Source organism: Cryptotermes secundus, unplaced genomic scaffold, assembly GCF_002891405.2.
Source record: "Cryptotermes secundus unplaced genomic scaffold, Csec_1.0 scaffold401, whole genome shotgun sequence".
Classification (NCBI taxonomy): Eukaryota; Metazoa; Arthropoda; class Insecta; order Blattodea; family Kalotermitidae; genus Cryptotermes; species Cryptotermes secundus.
In genome coordinates, this window is record NW_019731223.1 from 339,419 (window position 1) to 360,922 (window position 21,504).

Below are 21,504 nucleotides of genomic sequence, written 5' to 3' on the forward strand. Positions count from 1 at the left end.
CGACAAGGAAAGAGACCACTAGGAAGACCTTGATGTAGGTTGTATAATATTAGAATGGATCTTAGACAGATATGATGGTGTAATATGGACTCGATTTATCTGGCTCTGAATAGGGACTAGTGGAGGGCTCTTGAGAACACGGAAATGAACTTTCGTGTTCCACAAAAATTTGCTAAATTTTTTAGTAGCTGAACGACTGGCGGTTTCTTAAGAAAGAGTCAAGTCCACAAGTCTAGTTCACTTTCAGGACCTCAAATCATTTGGCGTTCAGTGACAGAATAATAAGCGAAATATGAATCGGGAAAGGATTTGTAAGGAAATGGCCATGGTCTAAAGTTAGGTGCCATCCTGTACATCTCGAAAGAGGAGCAGAAACGCTAACCACTTGACTGCGACATGTCTGTGGCTGTTAGCATCACAAAGTAAATCTCGCCTCCTCGCAAATTGTCTGCTTTCAAACCGACATAAGCGTCACTGTCAATAGATTTAGCTTGACTGGCAATATTTAATTACAGAGCTCGTCTCTGGGATTCGATGCCGCGACCTCCTGAGTAAGAAGAATAGATAGATGCGGGGATCGCCCTGTTCAGCTGTTACACGATTTCTTGACCCCCGTGGTGACATTACCTCAATAGCTGGCGCTCCGTAATTGCCGGCAGTGAGAGTATAATTAACTAATCTATGGTCTGGGTGTTTAACACGCAGCCTCTCCACGATGTATTCACGTTAATGGCAGAGACACTTGCACTACCACATCCAGTATCACTGTGCTTTGTTGACAGTCCGACCTACATTTCGAACTACTGTGTGACCTGAACCGACAAATAATTTGATAAACCTGACCCCTATTTGTCTTTCGGAGTTTTATTTTCTTAGGGGGAGAAAGTAGGTTTATGAGATCATCATGTTGATGGCGCGTTTCCTGCTTTTTAACCAGCTTACCAATTTTAACTAAATGCGATAGGAATGTTATGTTGTTGAAGGCCACCCTAATGTGGTAATTTTTAATTTTCTCTTCTTCTTCTTCTTCTTGGCACTACAGCCCCAGTGGGCCTAGGCCTACCTCCATGAACTTCTCCGTTCATTTCGGTTTTTCTAGATCTTACACATTCGGTATGACTCCTTGGGCAGGTGATCAGCACGTCGCAAGGCCTCTACCTGTACACAAACACAGAAAAACGCACACATACAAACTAAACATTCATGCCCTGAGTGGGATTCGAACCCACGTTCCCGGTTTCCAAGCGAGCGAAGACAGTACATGCCTTAGACCGCTCGGCTACCGTGACCGGCATGAATACAATAAGAGTAGCAATAAATTAGTAGGATTAGAAATAAATGCCATAGGCTCTAAGGGTTCCGCCCGGATCTGCTTACTACTGTTGCAATTTCTTCAAAATTTCCGTCGTGTGTCTCTTCAAATTACAGAGCATCAGTCTCGTATATACATCATGCTTATATTTCGATCCTTCTAGACTTTAATTTGAGTCTGAGACTGATAAATCTACGCACATTTCTTTCGTGCTGTATCGTGGGTACTTTACCATCTAATGTCGAGGAGTCGGTTTGCCCTGCTTGTTTAGAAAGCTACGACTAAGGTAATCGATTTTACACGCCATCCTATATAGCATGTCTGCTGGTATGCCATGCCCCTTGAAGCCGTTTGAATGACGAAAATATTTCTGATGTTTGCGTGATTCACAGAATTTTCATGTAAAAACTGAAGGCGCCGGTGATCAAAACTGATTGAATAATTCTGCTACTGACACCTAAGCGTAGGGCTTATTGAAGAATATGAACCACTGGTAGATCAAAAAGAGAAGGAACGGTACACTTACAACCCGTAATTCATATACGAAACTCAAATGAGTTTTCAAAACAGAAGCTCATCGTACAAAACGTATACAACAAAACATAAGTCACCCATAAATCTCATTAAAATATAAAAGTCTTATTTAAAAAATTTTGAAAATTATATGTCAATGTAAACAGAACAAAAAAAAACTATGTAGACCCTGTCCCAGGGATACATATTTTGATCAACTTCAATTCTATCACGAAGTGCAAAAGCAGGCGGAGCCGACGGAAAGAAGCAAGAAATAGATCATTTCGGAACCAGAAAACCGCCTTTTCGTAATAATTTATATATTCTTGAGACCCCGGCTCTAAAATATTAAATAAACCTTAGCTCTACTTCTACCCTGAAAATGGAGGCAATAGGATTCTCCGAAAGTTTTTGCTTATCTACTTAACTACCCGGCATAACAGATGAGAAGAGCGACATCTTGAAACTCACCGCTGTGAGAAAGCCAAATCTAATATACAACTCTAGAGATAACATGTCGCTCTAGATTTCATAAGCTTTCTTCATTAAAAACTTGTAGGATTTGAGGATTTGAGGTTCTCACAGCAGTTATTATAAATAGTTCTATCTTCTGAGATACAACGCCATGTAGTCCCTCAATAGCCATCCGACGTTTCAGAGATCAGGATGAAGCAGGTAGAAAGATTGCTACATATGCTGATTTCCGAAACGTCGCCTTATTCTTCTACTGCGAATACGGAGGCGACATATTCCTCCCAACACCGGTTGAATTTCAACGTACTAGATGGCATTACATCCCTTAAGATCGAATTATTAAAAGAAACTTTACGTTGCTTTACACTACTGCTCATTTCTCCTAATAGGGGCAGCACAGGTACAGAGCCAGAAGGAACGAAGTAATTTTATTTAAGGTTATTCTTGGGTACGCCTTGAATTCTAACAGATAAGAACTATAGTTACAGAGAAACCTGCTGCCTCCACCTCCAACGTAGAAGGAAGGGGGTCAAAATTTAACCTCGTCATCAAATTGATACAAAATAGAAGATTCCTTATTTCCTGGATAGGTGTGTATGTATCTGCAATAAACTAACTTTACGGCTCTATGTACAGGGACATAAAATTGCGAGGATAGCATTTGGAAACGTGGAATATTGATCTTATATTTCCAACTTTTATATATGATTTGACGTTTTCATGGCGATGAAGATTCATATTGTGGTCGTTGGGTTACGATACCGTGTAGTCTGGTAAGTAGTCGCCAGCATTTCGGAAGAACATACTAAATCCATCTTCTGGATAATTTTACTCTGAAGATGGAAGTAATATTTCCCTCCGAAATTTTGGCACATACCTACGAGACTATATGTTATCGTAACTTAGAAGACGAGAACATAAATTTTAAGTCACTTTATGCATAACTCCAATTATACGCCTCTTTTTTCTTGGAAGGAACCTTCCTAAAGCAGGGTAACGTTCTGAGCATGGTAGCAGTAATATCGACAGTTCTAAACTCCAGAATCTCTCTGAACGACAGACAGGGACTGCGTGGTTTTCCATTAAACTGCTACAGCGAGAGTTAATGTGACGCAATAAAAGGGTTTTATGTATTGCTTTAGTATGATAGTTTTATATAAAGGCAAATAAAATGGATGAAAATACTTTCCAGGATTCGATGTGGGTGTACACTTTCTTTCTTTCAAAATTACTGCACTACGCCGCACTGCAACTTAAGGAAAATATAGGCAAAAACTATTACGAACACTGATGTAACAAACCATATTTGTAGATAAGGTAATGTTGCTAATGTGACTTTGTATCTTTACTGTGCATCCGAATAAAAAAGGAAAAAAAAAGCTCCACACATTCTCACAACTCTGCAGTGTAATTCACCCAGAGTTTACAAGAGACAATGCTTCATAAAACCAAAGCTGTAACGTACAACCTGGCACATAAGCACTCCTTCTGTGGGCACAATTAAGCATACGACAGTGAACATCCACGTCTTGGTTAAGGGCGAAGACATGAAACGAAGATGTTCCAACTGCAGAGATTGCACAAGATGAGATGAGAAGAAAGGCAAGGTGTCTGGAAGCGGTCATAGTCTACTGGAGAACTCTATCCCGGTGTTAACCTGGAAACCTGAAGAAAATTACAAGGAAAACCAGTCAACACAAACCACTGACGCAGTTTACTACGACGTTAATATTACTGCGAGCGCAGATATCCAACATTCGTGAGCACGGAACAGCTAGATGAGGAGAGGAGAATATGGGAGGGAGGGTGTACTGTAGGTGAGAGTGAGTAGTGTAGTAGAGTTCGGTCCTAGGGACTTCTTTCTGCGGCCTTAATATAGTTACAGACCGTTCGCTGTCTGTACCAGCGCGAACTGACAAGATAACATGCGATCAAAGTCGTAATTTCAGACGTGGGCCTCTGTGAAGGAGAGTGATTGTTTATCCTCACATTCCTTGCAGGATATTCCGTATATGAAGAAAGCAGTCTTCCGGAATGTGGCACCGTGTAGATGTGGTGTTAATTGACGTTTCGGAGGAACGTATCGCCTCCATCTTCAGGGTAGAAGGAAAAAAAGAAAATCCGCAAGATGGAGGCGATACGTTCCTCCGAGACGTCGGTTAACATCACATCTCCACGGTGCCACATCCCAGAAGACTGCTTTCTTCATAGTCACCGCCGTGGAAACCTCAAATCTTATTCTGTATATGTTTGACAGTGATGTATTCCGGATGCGTACCGAACAGAAGTAAACACAAAACAAAGCTTAAGGGAAACAAATGACACCCGTAGTTCACAGTCACATGACGACTTACACAAGTTCCGTTATATGTCAAATTCGATTCCGAGCAGCATTATCAGCGCGTGAACCGTGCACAAAGGTACTTCCCCGGCCCTCGTCCTATAGGAAGTCAATATGATGGCACTCCCTAGACAATGTTTGTTCATGTCTGCTCATACATATCTGGAATAGAGCGTGGTGGTAGAGACTACATAAGAAAAGCAGTACAAGAGCCGGGATAGCTCAGTCGGTATAGCGACTGGCTACGGGCTGGGTGATCGAGGGTTCGGAGTTCGAGTCCCGGTGGAGGCAAGAATTTTCTCTTCTCCAAATCGTCCAGACTGCCTCTGGGGTCTACCCAACCTCCTATCCAATGGGTACCGGAGGCTCTTTCCGGGGGGTAAAGCGACAGGGGCGTGAAGCTGACCACTGACCTCCAACAAGTACAGAGGTCAAGGAAACGTGGATCTATACATCCACTCCTCCATACGTCTTCAAGGCGTAGCGCTTAATTAGTTAAGCACATGGCAACTTTACCTATGAAAAGCAGTAAATGCAACACTGCATGTGGCTGATCATTCCGTCTCTCATCAAAAAGAGACGTTGGGAAAATATCGGCACAATTCTACTCCTGTGTTTTCCATAGGACTCTTTTACTCTTAATAATACACTGTAAGTGGTACACTTTGTGCCCGAACATTATGACATTTATGGGACGCCGACACGGCTTGTGGCTTTGCCTACTCTCAGCGGCACGTTAACATTTTGTGACCAGTTACTGCACACCGGAAGTGCTTTAAATCATTCCACGTTTACTTATCATTCATACACTTTCCGCAGTTCTATGGACCCAGACTTTGATTATTTAATGACGCTGCTTCAACTCATCTGAAACAAGGAGATCCTTCATTGTAATTGTTTTGGAATATCACATTAGGAAGATAAAAAAAAGGTGGGGGGCGGGGATTGGGTTGAATGGGATACACGAGCATCATGCTCTGTGGTGATCATCCATCATTTAAATCATTCCACGTTTACTTATCATTCATACACTTTCCGCAGTTCTATGGACCCAGACTTTGATTATTTAATGACGCTGCTTCAACTCATCTGAAACAAGGAGATCCTTCATTGTAATTGTTTTGGAATATCACATTAGGAAGATAAAAAAAAGGTGGGGGGCGGGGATTGGGTTGAATGGGATACACGAGCATCATGCTCTGTGGTGATCATCCATATTTTATGGACAAAAACCTAAACACCCTAGTGTAACACACAGAAACTATATAAAAGGCTAGAAAACCAAAATTATCGGCCGTGGAGGTTCGTTGCGCTGACCACGCGACACTCTCTATCCGCTAAAGTTGGCACTAACTTCGACGGCAAGCAGCGGTCGCTCGGTCGGTATAGTTCGCTTGCGGACTACAGGCCACGGAGTTTTATTGTAGTATAATTGTAAACTCGGATAATCAGCAAAAATAACGTAAACTAACTTGTGAATTTGGATTAATAAACGACACATTCCTTTATAAGTGTATTCTACTCAGACGCTATTGGTAGAAATATGAGTATGGCTTCTGTGCCGCATCCACACATCAAAAAGTAACAACCAAACAAATGAAAGCTTCTCGAGTTTCTACGTGCATATTCGAAGGCGAAACATAACGCCCTTACTTGTACTTTTTCCTTTTTAGAGAGAAATTTCACAAGAAGTTTATCTTTTGACACGAGACACACCAATCAATTTTCCAAACAAACCCACCAGATAATCCTTCCTCAGTTAATAAGAAGTCTACTGTATCATGAAGCGATATTTTGTCTAGCCTATTGCATCCTCTGACCGGTCTAAATTCGTCTTTTCAGTCGAGTTTATACTCCGTAAACTTCTTCGTCCAGACCCGTATTTCACTCCCATGCATCGATGTCTGGACCGCCATCAATTTATATAATTTCAATTGCATGTCTCTCCTAGCTCTTATCTCCATAAGTACGCTCAATATTTCCACACATTACTTGATCTCCCCGAAGTTTATTATTTTCACATTTTCGCAACAATATGTGATATACACATTACCCCATTAAGTTAAAATGTGAGACCTGTCCTACAGTTCCATCGTCCAATATAATTTTACATCTGCCTGGTCTCTTCCAATGGAATCCCATTATGTTCTTCTTCTGTATTGATATTTTGAGATTATATTCATTCATTATTAAATAAAAGCGGTGAATTGCTGCCTGCAAATCCATTTCAGAGGTTGCTGTCAATAACTGATCACCAGCGAATAAAATTATTTTCATACGACTATCTTTGTCTACCTGTATTCATATCGCTGGAATTTTGTTTTTCCATCCCATTGGCATAGCGTCCATATGCACATTAAAAAGAACGGGCGATAAACTACGCTCCTGTTTGAGCCCCCGGTTGGTCTCAATACAATTTGCACTGACGCCCTGTCCAGTATCAATAAACATTTGATTGCTGATATATGGGCTCTCTATACATACAAAAGATAAAAAAGGAAGTACATATTAATATTTCGCCACCAGAAATCAGGAAAAATAATAATTTAAAGACAGCCAATAAATCCTTCGAAAATGTGGCAAATTCGCAAAAGACTGTAACACATCGAAAATGCATTAATGAAGAAATTTATACAGATTAAAATCGGATAATTCTTATTATTATTAGGCCTAACTTCAGAATGTTCTCTTTTCCGTTTGCAATCTAAAAAAATTAGGACTAATTAAGCAGAAATATAAGTTTACCTGTAGCATTGTATGGGGTGAAACTTCGTCTCCCACTTTAAAGGGATATAGACACAGGATGATCAAGAACAGGGAGGTGAGGAGAATATTTGAACCCATGTAACAGGGATTTACAGGTGACTGGATAAAACTGCACAATGGGAGCTTTATAATTTGTAACCTTCAACAAATATTATTAGAATGACCAGGCACGTGGACGGATCACGTGGTATGATGAGAAATGATTACTAAATTCTGGGTGGAAAACCTTCAGGAAAGAGAACACTTTTAAGCCCTATGCTTATATGGAAGGACGATATGCAAATGGTTCCTAAAGAAATAGAAGTGTGTATGGTCTGCACTCATCTGGCTCACGAAGGGACAAATAACGGGCTGTTGGGTTCACGGTAATTAAATTTCGGGTTCTACAAAAGGCAGGGAACTAGAATTAATTAGTTAATAAGCATAAATCCCAAATCACAAATAGGCTTAACCTTTTAATATGTTTCTTTTCTCTGAAAAAAACACAATTTCCCTCTCTGTTAATACATTATACAATGTATTTGTGTTGTGTCAACCCTTTGGGCCTCCACGGCCTCTTATAGGGACAGCTTTACCTTTTACCTCTGTAGGTTGAGGCCTTACGGTCGGCCGATCCCCCTTCCAAGGAGTCATACCAAATATCTACAAACAATAATACGAAATCTGGCACACAGGAGGTCCGGACCGTATTGGTCTACCGTGCCATAAGAGCAGAAGTTCATACATGCACATTGTATTCCCACTGAGACTAAGAAAAGGTACACGAAGGAGCAGGAAACAGGTGGAAGCAATACTCTGCAGGTCGGCAACGAACACCTGTCGGGAAGATAGAACCTTATGAATACGTGTTTTGTTGGGGCAAAACTGTATCTGATATTGCCAGCGTCTGAGGTTCAGCAAACAGACTGTTTTCCAAGAATCTGTAACCAGATAACTGTCCGCACTGTAAAATCTCAAATATTAAAAGCATCGTAAGAGAAACCACATAAGAATCAAGCTAACCGAAATCTCATTCATTCATTCATCAGTAATCTGTCAGACGACAGCCTTCTAGCAATGCAACTAGTCCGAGACTAACGGAATATAACTTAAGTGTTCCGTCTGCTCTATAACGCCGTGTAGTCTAATGAAAGTTTGTATCCCAGAAGATAAAAGTCTCACAACTACCGCCATGACTGTCTCATATGAAAATAATGCAAGTAGGCAACAGCATTAGAAAACATTTACATTAATTTGTACTATCTTGAGACACAGAGGAGAACGCTGAGTCAGGATCACCAGAAATTCGGCCCCAGATCCAACCTGGATATCTCGCACAACGTTACATGAACTTGGAATCTCTTGGAATCATTTGGAAAAAGCCGATCGCTGTATATTTTTAAGGCTCTGTCCCTGCATAAGTGTAAGGTAAAATTGTCCCTGTGCATAACTAATTAAGCACTATGATATGAAGGCGTATAGCAGAGTGGATGTATAGGTCCACATTTTCTTGACGTCGTCACTAGTTGGAGGTGAGTGGTTAGCTTCACGCCCCGGCAGCTTTACCCCCAGAGCAAAACCGCCGGTACTCATTGGATAGGAGGGTGGGCGAGCCCCACAGCCGATCTGGGCGCTGTGGCCCTACGGGGACTCGAAGGGTTATTTGTATTTATTGCTTGTTTAACTACACTGTTACTGTCTCAGATTACACAGCGTTGAATGGTAGGATGATAGCGAATTTTGAAGTGTAAGGAATCTGGCGGAATCCAATCGCCGCCTACTTAGACGTGCAACTCCAGAATGGGTAAGAAGATACCGAGAGGGACAACCAAAAAACTTCGATCAGAATAGTCGGTGTCCGGGCCAGGATTCGACGGATACCTCCATAATTAATTAGGTGTTAATTGATTGATTAATGTTAAAATTCGACATAACTGTATTAGGTATACACATCTGCGAGCATGAAAAACTACGTATTAATATCTAAAATAAAAAAAGTAAAAAGGTAAAGCTATCTCTGTAACAAACCATGGAGGCCCATAGGGTTCTGAGAGGTCGAGGCTCCCACATTTTCTCTAGAGAATCAGCTCGCAGATGGCGGTAAGGTTGTCAGCCTTACGCACCGGCCTCCCTTTACCCCCCAGGAACATTCCTGATACTCATTTCTGTTAGATGCTGAGTCGACCCCAGGGCCATAATACGGCTGGAAGGATTAGGTAAATTGAAAAAATCCACCTCATCGGGACTCGAGCCCACGACCTTCTGGCTTGTATCATAGTGCCTCCGCCGACGGGACTTCGATTATCGGGAAGGGTACAATTCTGTGGAATATAACAAACTCCTTGTCAAATGTGTATCCTCGGTCTATCCAGAACTATGGGGAGGCTGTAGCCTGAAGCTGATCCTCTTATATATTAGCGTTTTAGATTCAGAACTTGTGGAACCGAATGTCGCAGTCGAGTGGAGCACCCCTGCCTTGCACTCAGCAGGTCTTGGAATCAAATCTCGGTTCGGGATCAGGAGTCTTTGACTCAGATATTTTGTGGTTTTCCACAGACCTTCCATGAATATTCCGTGACAGTTCCTTAAATTAGGCAACAACTGCATCCTTCTTCACTCTTTCCAGTTATTAACTAACCGTCTTACAGATGGATTAATGCATTCTGAACTATTTATGTCGTTAAATAGAAGGCGAATAAATAATATATAAGAATATGTTCATGAAGCGCGGCCGGCGCGCAAGGCTGACAGCCTTACCGCCATCTTTGAGCCGATTGTCTAGATACTGTGGGACCCTCAATGTCTCACAACCCTATGGGCCTTCACGGCCTGGTACAGGGATAGCTTTACTTTTTATTTTATTAAGAAACCTCCAGAATGTAATGGTAAGAACTGTATCATTTTTACTTCACTTTAAAAGACGTAATGGTTATAAACCTATGACTTAACATCAGGAGTCCTTTTTCAGAAAATCAGATGCACCAGGTGTAGACGAAATTATTAAGACGATATCAAACTTGATGAAAGGTCCTAAAGTATAGGCACATGACGCGATGTTTGGGGAAGTGTGTCAGGTGAGAATTCATCCACTGTTAATTTTAACGTTCACCCACTTTTCACTTTGAGGCGACTCACGTGCTCAGCAGTTCCGTTCATCAAAGATTCTAGTTTTCTCCGCGTTCGGAAACTCACTGCCGCTAAGCAGCTGAGCTGAGCGAGCTAATTTCCGCTCCGCAGATTAAAATTCGTCGAACCACGTGATGCGGATGGCTGTAAGAGGCAGACCTCACGTAGAGCTACAGCATGTCCGTTGCACATATCCTTGCCTTTCTGTGCTTACGGGACTCGGAAAACATCACAGGAATATGCGACGACCAGTGCACACTCACCTATAGACTTGTAGCGACGAATTTATAACGTAATTCGCAGACTGATGGGGTCGAAATAGATCGGTGAGGTTCTTCTGCCTCATATTTTTTTTTCCTTGGCACTACAGCCCCAGTGGGCCTAGGCCTAGCTCCATGAACTTATCCGTTCACTTCGGTTTTTCTAAATCTTACACATTCGGTAGGACTCCTTGGGCGGGTGATCAGCTCGTCGCAAGGTCTCTACCTGTACACAAACACAGAAAAACGCACACAAACATCCATGCCCTAAGTGGGATTCGAACCCACGATCCCGATTTCCAAGCGAGCGAAGACAGTACATGCCTTAGACCTCTCGACTACCGTGATCGGCTTCTCCCTCATATAGCACATATAAAAGTTGGAATAGAAGTAAGAAATATAAGAAAACGTACTAGAAGAAGAGTTTTGACTTAATGGAATATAAAACTTGTAGTCCGTTGCAAGTCATCAGATGTTTTGGAAGAACATGTATCCTCCATCTTTAGGGTCCAAGAATGAGCCGAGCAAGAAATCAGCATGAAAACAAGTGGCAAGCTTGTTTCTTGTTCGGCTAATCATTCTACCCTGAAGATGGAGATGTCTTCCGTCGAAATGTCGGTTGACTTAAAACGGACTACAAGGACTTATATTCAATAAGATAGAAAGGACTCTTCATAACCACCGCTGTGAGAACTAAAATCCTAAATACTAGAAAAAGTATGTGAAAGACAACTACTGGAGGAAGTGAGAGAATTTTGGGAGGAAGGGAGGGGTGAGAAACAGGAATTTTCTATAATAGACCCAATGGACAATACTCAGAAATATTACGTAATTCATTTCCTATTCGTGGAAATACTTTCGGCAGCTTTGAGGTACTGTTTTGAACATCATCTGCTGGACTCGAACCCGATTACTACCATGTCAAAATCCCGCAGTTTTAATATAAAGATGATCACATCCCTATTTTAGTATAATGATTGATCGATTGTCGTTATTTGAGGACGCTATTTCAATCACACAGTCTATTTAGTGCCAAATGAGATGGAAAGATTTTTAAGAATCGTGATCTATGAAGGTACTGGAAGGAAAATGCTGTGAAATATTTGAAGGCATTGTTTCAGCACTAACCTGGAGAGAATGAAGAAAAGCGCCCCATAGATTTCAGTGCATAAATCTCATAAATTCCAATAAGTAGATTAGCAGATATACAAGTGGACAGACGGACAGACAAAGACAACCATCAAGTGAGTTTACTTCCGTACATCGCGGGAAAAATTAAATTCGACTCGAATTCGATGGAAACCTACGTAGGCCTATGAATTCAAGTGAATTTTCACATGACGTACACAGGGCGCCTGCGCTGTACACAAGACATACTGTCTCTGACGTCACTGCTAATAGCTCGAATACAGTTTATTGAGCTCCATAATGAACGAATCTGTTATTAATTCATCATGAGCATCGTGACGTGAATTCAGGATCCAGCATCATACGGTCTGTCAGACCTTTTACAGGAGCGTAGTTATGAATTACCTACTTTAAGAGTAAAGCACTAAGCAAGCTGGTCTACCTGTAACGCTTCAGAGGTGTGTTCGCCTGTCCTGACTGAGGTATTTTGTGGTTTCTTCAATCCCGCCACACGAATGCTGGGATAGTAACTCGATTAGGCCACGGTCACTTCCTTCCAAATTATTTCCAATTCATCATTCATTCTACAGTTCCAAGCTACAAAATAAATTTGAAAAAAAAATAGTAAAGAACTTTCAATTTGAAGAAAGCAGTCTTCTGGGATTTGGCACCGTGTATATGTGGTGTTAACCCCATATATACACGGTGCCAAATCCCAGAAGACTGCTTTCTTCATAGTCACCGCCGTGAAAGCCTCAAATCGACTCTCAATTTACTTACGGGGTGTATTTATGTCTTTAATCTAATTTTCGGAACAATCAGTGATTATGTAAGATTTGAGGTTTTCACGGCGGTGACTATGAAGAAAGCAGTCTTCTGGGATGTTGCACCGTGTAGATGTGGTGTTAACCGACGTTTCGGAGGAACGTATCGCCTCCATCTTCAGGGTAGCAGTCTTTTGCACTGGTTCTCACTGTCTCTTCGCTTGCTGATTTTCTTATTTTTCCTTCTACCCTGAAGATGGAAGCGATACGTTCCTCCGAAACGCCGGTTAACACCACATCTACACGATGCCACATCCCAGAAGACTGCTTTCTTCTCAGTCAGTGATTAATTCCTTAAAGAGATTTTTCTAACCGATCAAGTTTTAAAATTGAAAAGCAATGGGTTTTTTTATGAGGAAGGTTCTAAAATATGATTTAGATGGATTTCGGGCATGAAGGGTTGAAATGTGTTGCAAGCACCAAAATGAAATTTGAGAATTACACATCAAGAACGTTACTGAATACAGAGGTATCTTCGAAGTACAAAAGCAAGTAAATTAAATTTTAATTAACTCTATTAAAACGAATACAAATCAGTAAGAGTTTAGTCAGTTTTAGTGTCTTATTCGATCACTACATTCTTCGGTCGCATGGACCATCATCAGGTGGTTTGTAAATAAATAAGTACAATATTTTATTATTCATTTACAGGGTCAAATGGGCACATTTTTACAATGATAATTTAGTAACAAATGCTTGTGTTATGTAATAAAATATAAAATAGTGGTTATCTTGAGGTGATTAAAACGACTGAGTTTCGAAAACTTGTTACATATCCATTGGGAAACAGGAACGTGAACGAAAAGCTCCTCTGTCTCTGTCTCTGTTGCACTATTGTTCATGGTTTATGACTAGTTCTAATGAGCATTCTAACAGAGCAGGTTTCCTTTCGTATCCAGTCGCCTGGAGAAATAAACAAAACAAATTTTAGAAAGGTAATTATTTTATAAACTAGAATAACGAACAAAGGCAAAGACAACGTATTTAGATGAAGTGTCATACCAATATCAAAAAGTTGTAAACTTAATTCACATCTCCAATTTCCAACCGCGGCTACCGTTACTTGAAATATTCCTGACGTAATCAAAACCGCTCGGACTCCGAAAGTCACAACACGCTGACATTCAGCACGAAGTTGGACAGTCCAAATTGAAGTTATGAAGCGGTCAACCTGATATCGCAGCTGAGGCGGAGGAAGAATTCAGATCTCAAAAGCAAACAGACCCGACTGCAATTTCTAGAGTCTACATTTACATGAGCGTTACTGGGGTTTGCTTTAAATGGATCACGAAATAAAATATCTTCAAAAGCTTGGTTAGGAACATTTCATTTCTGATATTTAGAAACCGGTATATCTTCAGATGTGGAAAACTTAATGAGGAGCTCTAACTTCTGGAATATACCACCGTGTTGTCCGTTGAAAGTCAAAGGACGTTTCGGTGGATCATCTCGCCTTCATCTTCTGGGTCGAATAATAAGCAAAGCAGGAAATCAGCACAAAGCAGGTAACGAGCAGAGATCTTCATGTTTTCAGGGATTCATATTTTGATCGTCTGAGTTATATCATGTAATCTAATATGTGGATATCGACGTTTCAGAAGAACTTCCTGCCTTCAATTTCAGGGTTTACTTTAATCTCGAACATGCAGGTAGTATATTTCTTCGAAAACTCTGTACATATCTATCAGACTACAACAAAATTCTGTAACTCAGAAGATCACAATATCCGTATACTCTTATTTCAGGCGTGTCACTTCACGAAGAATTTCGAAGGTCATGCTTCCGGAATTCATCGTTTTAAGACGTGAGTAGCAAAGATCCTTTTTAGGCGTCACAAATACACGGTAAACACGATGTGCTGCATTCCATAAAATTATCTGCGAAATCATTCCTGTTTAGAGCATACACAATTAGTTCCTTCAACTATATTTGTTTCTGTGGCTGTCAAAAAGGCAAACGACTCAGGATTTTAAGAACTAGGCCGACATTGCTCAGCAAACTCTCCATTTAGATGTAGGACATCTGGTAACTCCGTCCTGCAGTTATATCTCTGTCACAGACATAACCCTCATCCATAGTGGCTAAACATTTGAGGCAATCTTGAAGAAGGAAACAGATACAGCATTCGAAATATTGGAGGTGTATACATAATCTCAACTGCAGACAATCGACAATGTCTACAGAAAACATATACATCACGAATTAGCGGCCTCCGTAGTCTAGGGGTAACGTTCCCACCTCATGACTCAAGGTACGCGGGTTCAAACCCGGCGGAGGTCGTGGAATATTTAAGGGAACAAGTCCTCCGGGAGGTACGTTAAGCCGTGTGTCTCGTGTCGTAGATTTACGGCACGTAAAAGAACCTCATGTCTCTAGGAGAGCTCTGAGCTAAATTTGGCCAAAAGTTTCCCGCCCAAAGTTGTTTCCAATGCCTCCGGTAGATGGGGAAGTGTTAGGTACCAGAGGAGGGGCGACCTCTCTGACAGAAAGGGACTAACTATTAGATACCACTGCCAGTAGAGGATCGGAACCTCGCTGGCAGAAAGGGGTTGCTAGCGAGCACCAGTACCGGTAGGGAATGGAGACTGTAGAAATTAAAAGGGGGACGTACAATAGACTATCAGTCGCGGTGCATGGGGAAACCCACCCCCTCAATACTGAATAACTGAATACATCACGAGTTAAAGGAACAATACAGAGCATAATTACTTTAGTCCTTTTGCTATTTACATTATACATCACCTAGGTTTTATACTAAAAACACACAACTGCATAAAGAAATTATCCTATCGAATTAAGTGCCCTTTTTTGTGCGAAGGCGGAATCAGACAAAACTTCCGAAACTTTGTGCTTTTCGTATAAAATGTACCAGATGATGGGTAATGTTCTTGGGAAAAACTATAGTGCACCTTGTTAAAATGTTCAGAATTGTCCAGGCCAAGACCTTCAAGTTTCAGTCATGGGAAGCAGAAAGTTATTTCTCTTCATGTTCTAAAGTTGGGCATTCCGACTTCATGTCTGGCCTAAGAATATGTAGAAGCTGCAGAAGGGAAAGAACAAAATTAACAAAACTAAGGCAACTGCAATATAAACCGAGTGTTTAACACACAAAATATGAAAGCCCGCAATTAGGGTAAAATCCTGTGCCAAGTCAATCCTCCCCACATCCTCACATCCTGTCTTCCCGAGATGTGGCTTAACATTACCTACTCATCTCCTGTCAGTTCTCAACTGGACGTGTTTCAAAAGAGTTCCCCAGAAAAAAATCTGTAAATGTTCCTCTTCTCCCATTTTCTAGCCACATGCCCAGAACCTTTACCCAGTGGACCCAGTTGGACTCACCCCACACTAAGCGAATTTAAAAAACAATTACTGTTTACTGCAGTCGCAGATAGGCAGGTATATTTAAATTCCTAAACATTATCATATTATTTATTACAGCTGAATGGGGTTTATATTCTCACTGCGTTATTGTTCGTATATTTGGTGCAGGTGAACAGCTGTCAGACAATCCGTGACATGAAGTCTGTTAACATAAAATATCGTTGAAGGGACACAAAAATATAGCCATATAATTTGTACGACGCTACTTCAGCCTTTAAAACATGAAGTACATCTTAATAATATTTAAGATTAAGTCTGTACTTCAAATAAAACACATTGTATTTGATTACAAAGACCAGTCGGCAAATGCTGTTTCTGAATATAATCACTGTTTATTCTGAGGAGTATACAAAACATGTCAAGAAAGCGTGATGGCTCCTGGAGAATTAAAACAAATGACGAACTGGATTATCTAATAAAAGGAAAGAATATAGTTAACTTCATCAGAGCCCAAAGAATAAGTTGGCTTGGACACATCTCAAGAATGGAAGCTGGGCGAACAGAATATATAACTGGCAGCCACACGTCACAAGAAAGAGAGGCCGACCTAAGATTAGATGGAAAGATGACGTCAGGCAAGACCTAAAGGATTTATAAATTTATAACCGGACAACTCGCAGACAGGACAGAAGCAGTTGAAAGGAAATTGTTGAGCAGGCCAAAGCGTTCAAGAAATGAACCTGTCGAGCCTTATGAAGATGAAGATATGGGAAAAGTACACAGATATTGCAACGTTAAAAGAGGCGGTAAATATACTCGTACTTACCACTTAGTTTTAAAGGGTTAAAGCCCTTAAAGTTTAATCAACATCACGTAGAGCAGAATATTTAACGACTATTATTCACATAGGGTCTAGGAAAGTAAAAAGTGAGGTATGTAACCCCCTCTAAGAAAATCAATTTGGAGTTAACAAAAAGAATCTTGAAGTTGACAGAAGACAGTCACAGAGCGAATAATGCCTGTGACAAGTGGGTTGCGAGGTGTTTCAACTGTTCGGGCCGCATTCGTGGCTCCCACGCACGTGAGCAAATATGCGAAAATGAGTAACTCGGAAGAAAACGGGAGCACGGATCCAGACAGGAAGAACAGAGCATGTAATTGCAGTAGCACTCTATAGTCTACATTGATCCTTTATACTATACTACATGAACCGTCTTAACAATATAAAACTCTGTATTTTGCCCAAACAGTGTATGAATGTTTCTCGTATGACTCTCACAAAAAACAGTGAATATTTCCTTGAATATACTAAAATGCAGGTCTTCATAATGGATACATACATACTTTCTTACTCATGGGTCGCGCCATAGCTCAAGCGGTTAGCCTCTGGCTTCCCACCGCGGCGGCCCGGTTCTGGTCAAGTGGGATTTGTGGTGGACAAAGTGGCGCTGGGGCAGGTTTTCTCCAAGTACTTAGATTTCCCCTGCCAATCTTCATTCCACCAATTGCTCCACAATCACCCTCACCTATCATCTGGGGCCACTACAATAGGCCAGAAGTGGCCGCAGCACAAAGAACTTAGTCCCACCCCACTAGCAATAAAAAAAATACTTTCTTACTCACGGAGCTGAGCCCTTTTTGAGGAGCCTCCAATTCTGCAGCTACTCAAGAATTTCCCAGAATTTTATGGAACCCAAAGGTTCATTATCGTGTTCAAAAGAGCTCTCCACTTGTTCCTATCCTGAGCAAGATAAATCCGATCCACACCAACCCATACCATCCCATCCCATCCCATCCTATCTCTCTAAGATGGAGACATAGTTTGTTTAATTATTTATTCGTATTCAGATCCATTTCAGGCCTAAACTGGTTAAGTTTCACATTCACAACTTCCTTCAGCTTACTTCGCGTGTTCTGGTTTGTCCCTCGTCTGTTATTTATTCATTTAGCGAAAAGTTCAGTAGCTAAAACTCCATAGCGTGGGATGACAAAGTGATGATTACTAATTAATGAATTTGTAAGGATGTGGAAGAAAACGTTCGTGGCCTATTTTCAGGTGATATCGTGGAAATTTCCTGAAAGGAATGAAGAAAACTTGTGATCCTACTAGGACAGTCACTCTGAAGGCCGAGATTTAAACCCGAGGCATGTGGAATATGAGGCAGTTTTAATCATGTGACCTCGAGGTTCGATACCTATTTACTACGCATGCGCTTATACCGGAAGTAGTGGCTATCGGTGTGTCCACGTCCTTCACATCTGGCATTAATAAATGGATTCTGATGAAACGTGAGGCTGGGAATATACAATAGAGCGGCCAGATCTTAACTTTAGTCCGTCTCAATTCTACAATAACGCCTAAATTAAAAAAAAAAAGTGAAACAGGCCTTTCGAATATTTTTATCGTTAAAGTGCCTGGTACATAAAATATGGATCTAATTAAGAATTAAACCCTTTTTATACTGTACATATTTAATAATTTCCTTCCTTCGCACGAGATATCTTATTTAGAAGCACGAAAATTCTGATGAAGTTTCAGTAGGTCAACGACATAAGGGCTTTCCGCCAACAGCCAGAGCTAAGTATATGCGACTTTTCAAGAAAATCAATTATAAATCGCAGGTTAGTCCAGAAATACACTAACAGAAGACGTGTTCTTTAAATATGAATTAAATAAACGAGAACCAAGTAATGAAATTTCTCAGAGCAGTGTCTCGATTCGAGCTGTTCGGTAAGATAAGAAATTGCTACATTAGAACAGAACTAAAAGTCAGAAATATAAATAAACTTACGGAAAAACAGAGACATGACCGATACGCACATATAAGGGCGTACGGAATACAATGAATTATGAAATTATAGTAACCTAATGGAAATCCCTATGGAATAAGTTTGGGCCTACAAAAAAAATGAGAGTTCAATTGAGGATATAACAGGTTGATTAATGCCATCTTCTGGGATGAGGCGCCGTGTAGATCTAGTGTAAGCCGATGTTTCGGAGGAACGTACCGTCTCTATCTTCAGGGTACAAAAATCAGCGAGCGTGGAACCAGGGCGAGTAGGTGGCTATAACTACTTGCTCTCGCTGGTTCCTCGCTCGCGGATTTTTCTACCCTGAAGATGGAGGCGATACGTTCCTCCGAAACGTCGATTTACACTAGATCTACACGGTGCTTCAGCCCAGAAGACGGCATTCTTCATATTCACCGCCGTGAAAAACTCAAATCTTTCATATAACAAGTTCTTAGAATAATATTTGAAGAAGAAAAAGAAGATGATGATGATGATGATGATGATGTAATCACCATATCTGAGACAAATCCATAAAGTTGTACACAGACTTGGAAATCAGTTTCCCAACTATATACTGGATAGAAAGAAAGCAGAAAACGAATGAGAACACTATAGAAATGAAGGGAGAAGGTAGGAAGAGGAAAGAAAGTAAACGGATAAGGGCGAAGGACGGAAAAAGAAAAGGAAAGGAGAATGAAGGAAAGACGTTAAATGGAAGTAAAAGTCTCTCAGGTTGGCAAGCATTGCGTGCACAAACACTTGTGTACACTTAACTCCCCAGCAAATCGCGCTATTTGCAGAGTCAGTAAGCATATGACCGGAAGGAGGTTTGCTGTTATTAAGCGCCGAGGGAGACAGTGATGTTTGTCCAGGCCGGTGTTCAGCAATCTGTGGGTCACAGAGAGGAAACACGTTTATTAAGAAACAATATTTAATCTTTAACCAGTCAATCACGGAATTGTTTCTCGCTGTGAACAACAAAGTTTATCACCGTGTTCACAAAGAGTCTGCTGGAACTGAGTCCTGATCTATAGTAAGCCCACAAAATGATGTCCCAAGGATGGTGGGGTGATAGCGCTCAATGCCGCCCTCTTGTTACCTGCTGTTGTGTTCCTCTTCAGCGGTACATAAATCTACCCAAAGAACTTGCCTGTGACGAAGGCTATCATGTGGTTATCACTACCGCCAAGCCTGCGGATGTTAATGGCTTAGAAGCCTGAGGGCGGAGAGTGTGAAGGAGGTCGATCAATGGGACTTATTTCCGTGGCCTCAGTATAGGTGAAGACGAATGGTCAGACTCAATTTCCCAGTTATATTGGACACTGGGTGGATTTTATCATTCCTGCTACCATGGCATGGCAGGACTAGCTCTGAAGTCCATCCAGCCTCCTACCCAAAGGTTAACAATGGCTCTCGCTGGAGATAAAACGGTCGGGGCGTAAAGCAGACCATTCACTTTCATCTAATGCCAATATTACGAATGCATGGAGCTGTAAACTCGCTGCCCCACACCCCTGCAAGACGTTCTTAATTAGCACAGGGACTTTAAAGCAGTGGTGTCGCTAGTGAACTAGATCATCTTTGTCTTGTTTCAGCTACGCAAAGAGTCTCCTTTTTATATCCTTTTACTCCCTTTCATTCAATTGTTTTCAGAATGTGGTATGTCCCGCGCGACACAGCGGCGCTGCAATAACTTTGCATGTGGGGGAGCATAGTCGACTGTCTTGTTGGAGTCACTCCAAAATACGGAGGCAGATGTAGTTTTGCATTAAACAACATAAATATTGTACTCTAGAGATAAGAGCTTCCAGCGTATGGGAAACTGCTTACCCTTGAATTGCTGTGCGTGCATTGTCATTGGGTCACATACAAGGAGTCAGTTTAGTACAGTTCAGTTTAGTTTATTGAGTCGAGTTTCCTTACAACCAGGACTAGGAGACACTAAACATTATATTCCTTCCATCACCAGTCTCCTGCAGAGGGACTGGCATACTCTTTTTAGTGCAGCACTGCAATAATCGCCAGGAGCTTCAAGGTGAAAGGGTCCGCTCTGAAAATATGTCCGTCCGCCGGATTTATTTCTTTTTTAATCACGTCTATGAGATCCTTAAATCAAATAACGTATACATAATGTTGTATTTTAGCGTCCTGTTGCACTGAATTTCTTCCATTATATGTATACAGTGGCCGTCTTGTAGTGCACTCAATTTCACCTTTATTTCACGACATGTTTCGGCAACATAGTGCCATCGTCAGGTGCCCTAATTACGCTAATCTGTTTCACTGCTTGCCTTTATAAATATTTTTAAAATTATTTAAATGTGCGTATTTGTCAACTATAATAAATTTTTCAACTATAATAAATTTTCACACACTAAAACTTGTTGAGATTATTCATCTTATGTGTCATAATTAAAACTGGCATGTGGTTCTTCCACTATGGGGGTCGTTTTTCTTATATTCAGTGTTAACCGTGTCTTGTGATATGTGTTCCCTTCTTAGCTGCGAGTGTTGTAAATAATTTTATAAAGATTTATAAAGGCAAGCAATGAAATAGATTAGCGTAATTAGGGCACCTGATGATGATGTTGTGAAGTAACAGGTGAAACTGAGTGCATTACAAGACGGCCACTCTATACATATCATAACGTATACATAGATAAA

The 21,504-nt window shown here is 41.0% G+C and overlaps 1 protein-coding gene across 15 annotated transcripts in view; it reads right to left on the bottom strand.

Annotated features, from left to right (window-relative positions):
* Positions 1-21,504, bottom strand: part of LOC111866505 (protein madd-4) — a 669,679-nt gene that overhangs the window by 272,315 nt on the left and 375,860 nt on the right. The gene's annotated exons all lie outside the window — the stretch shown is intronic.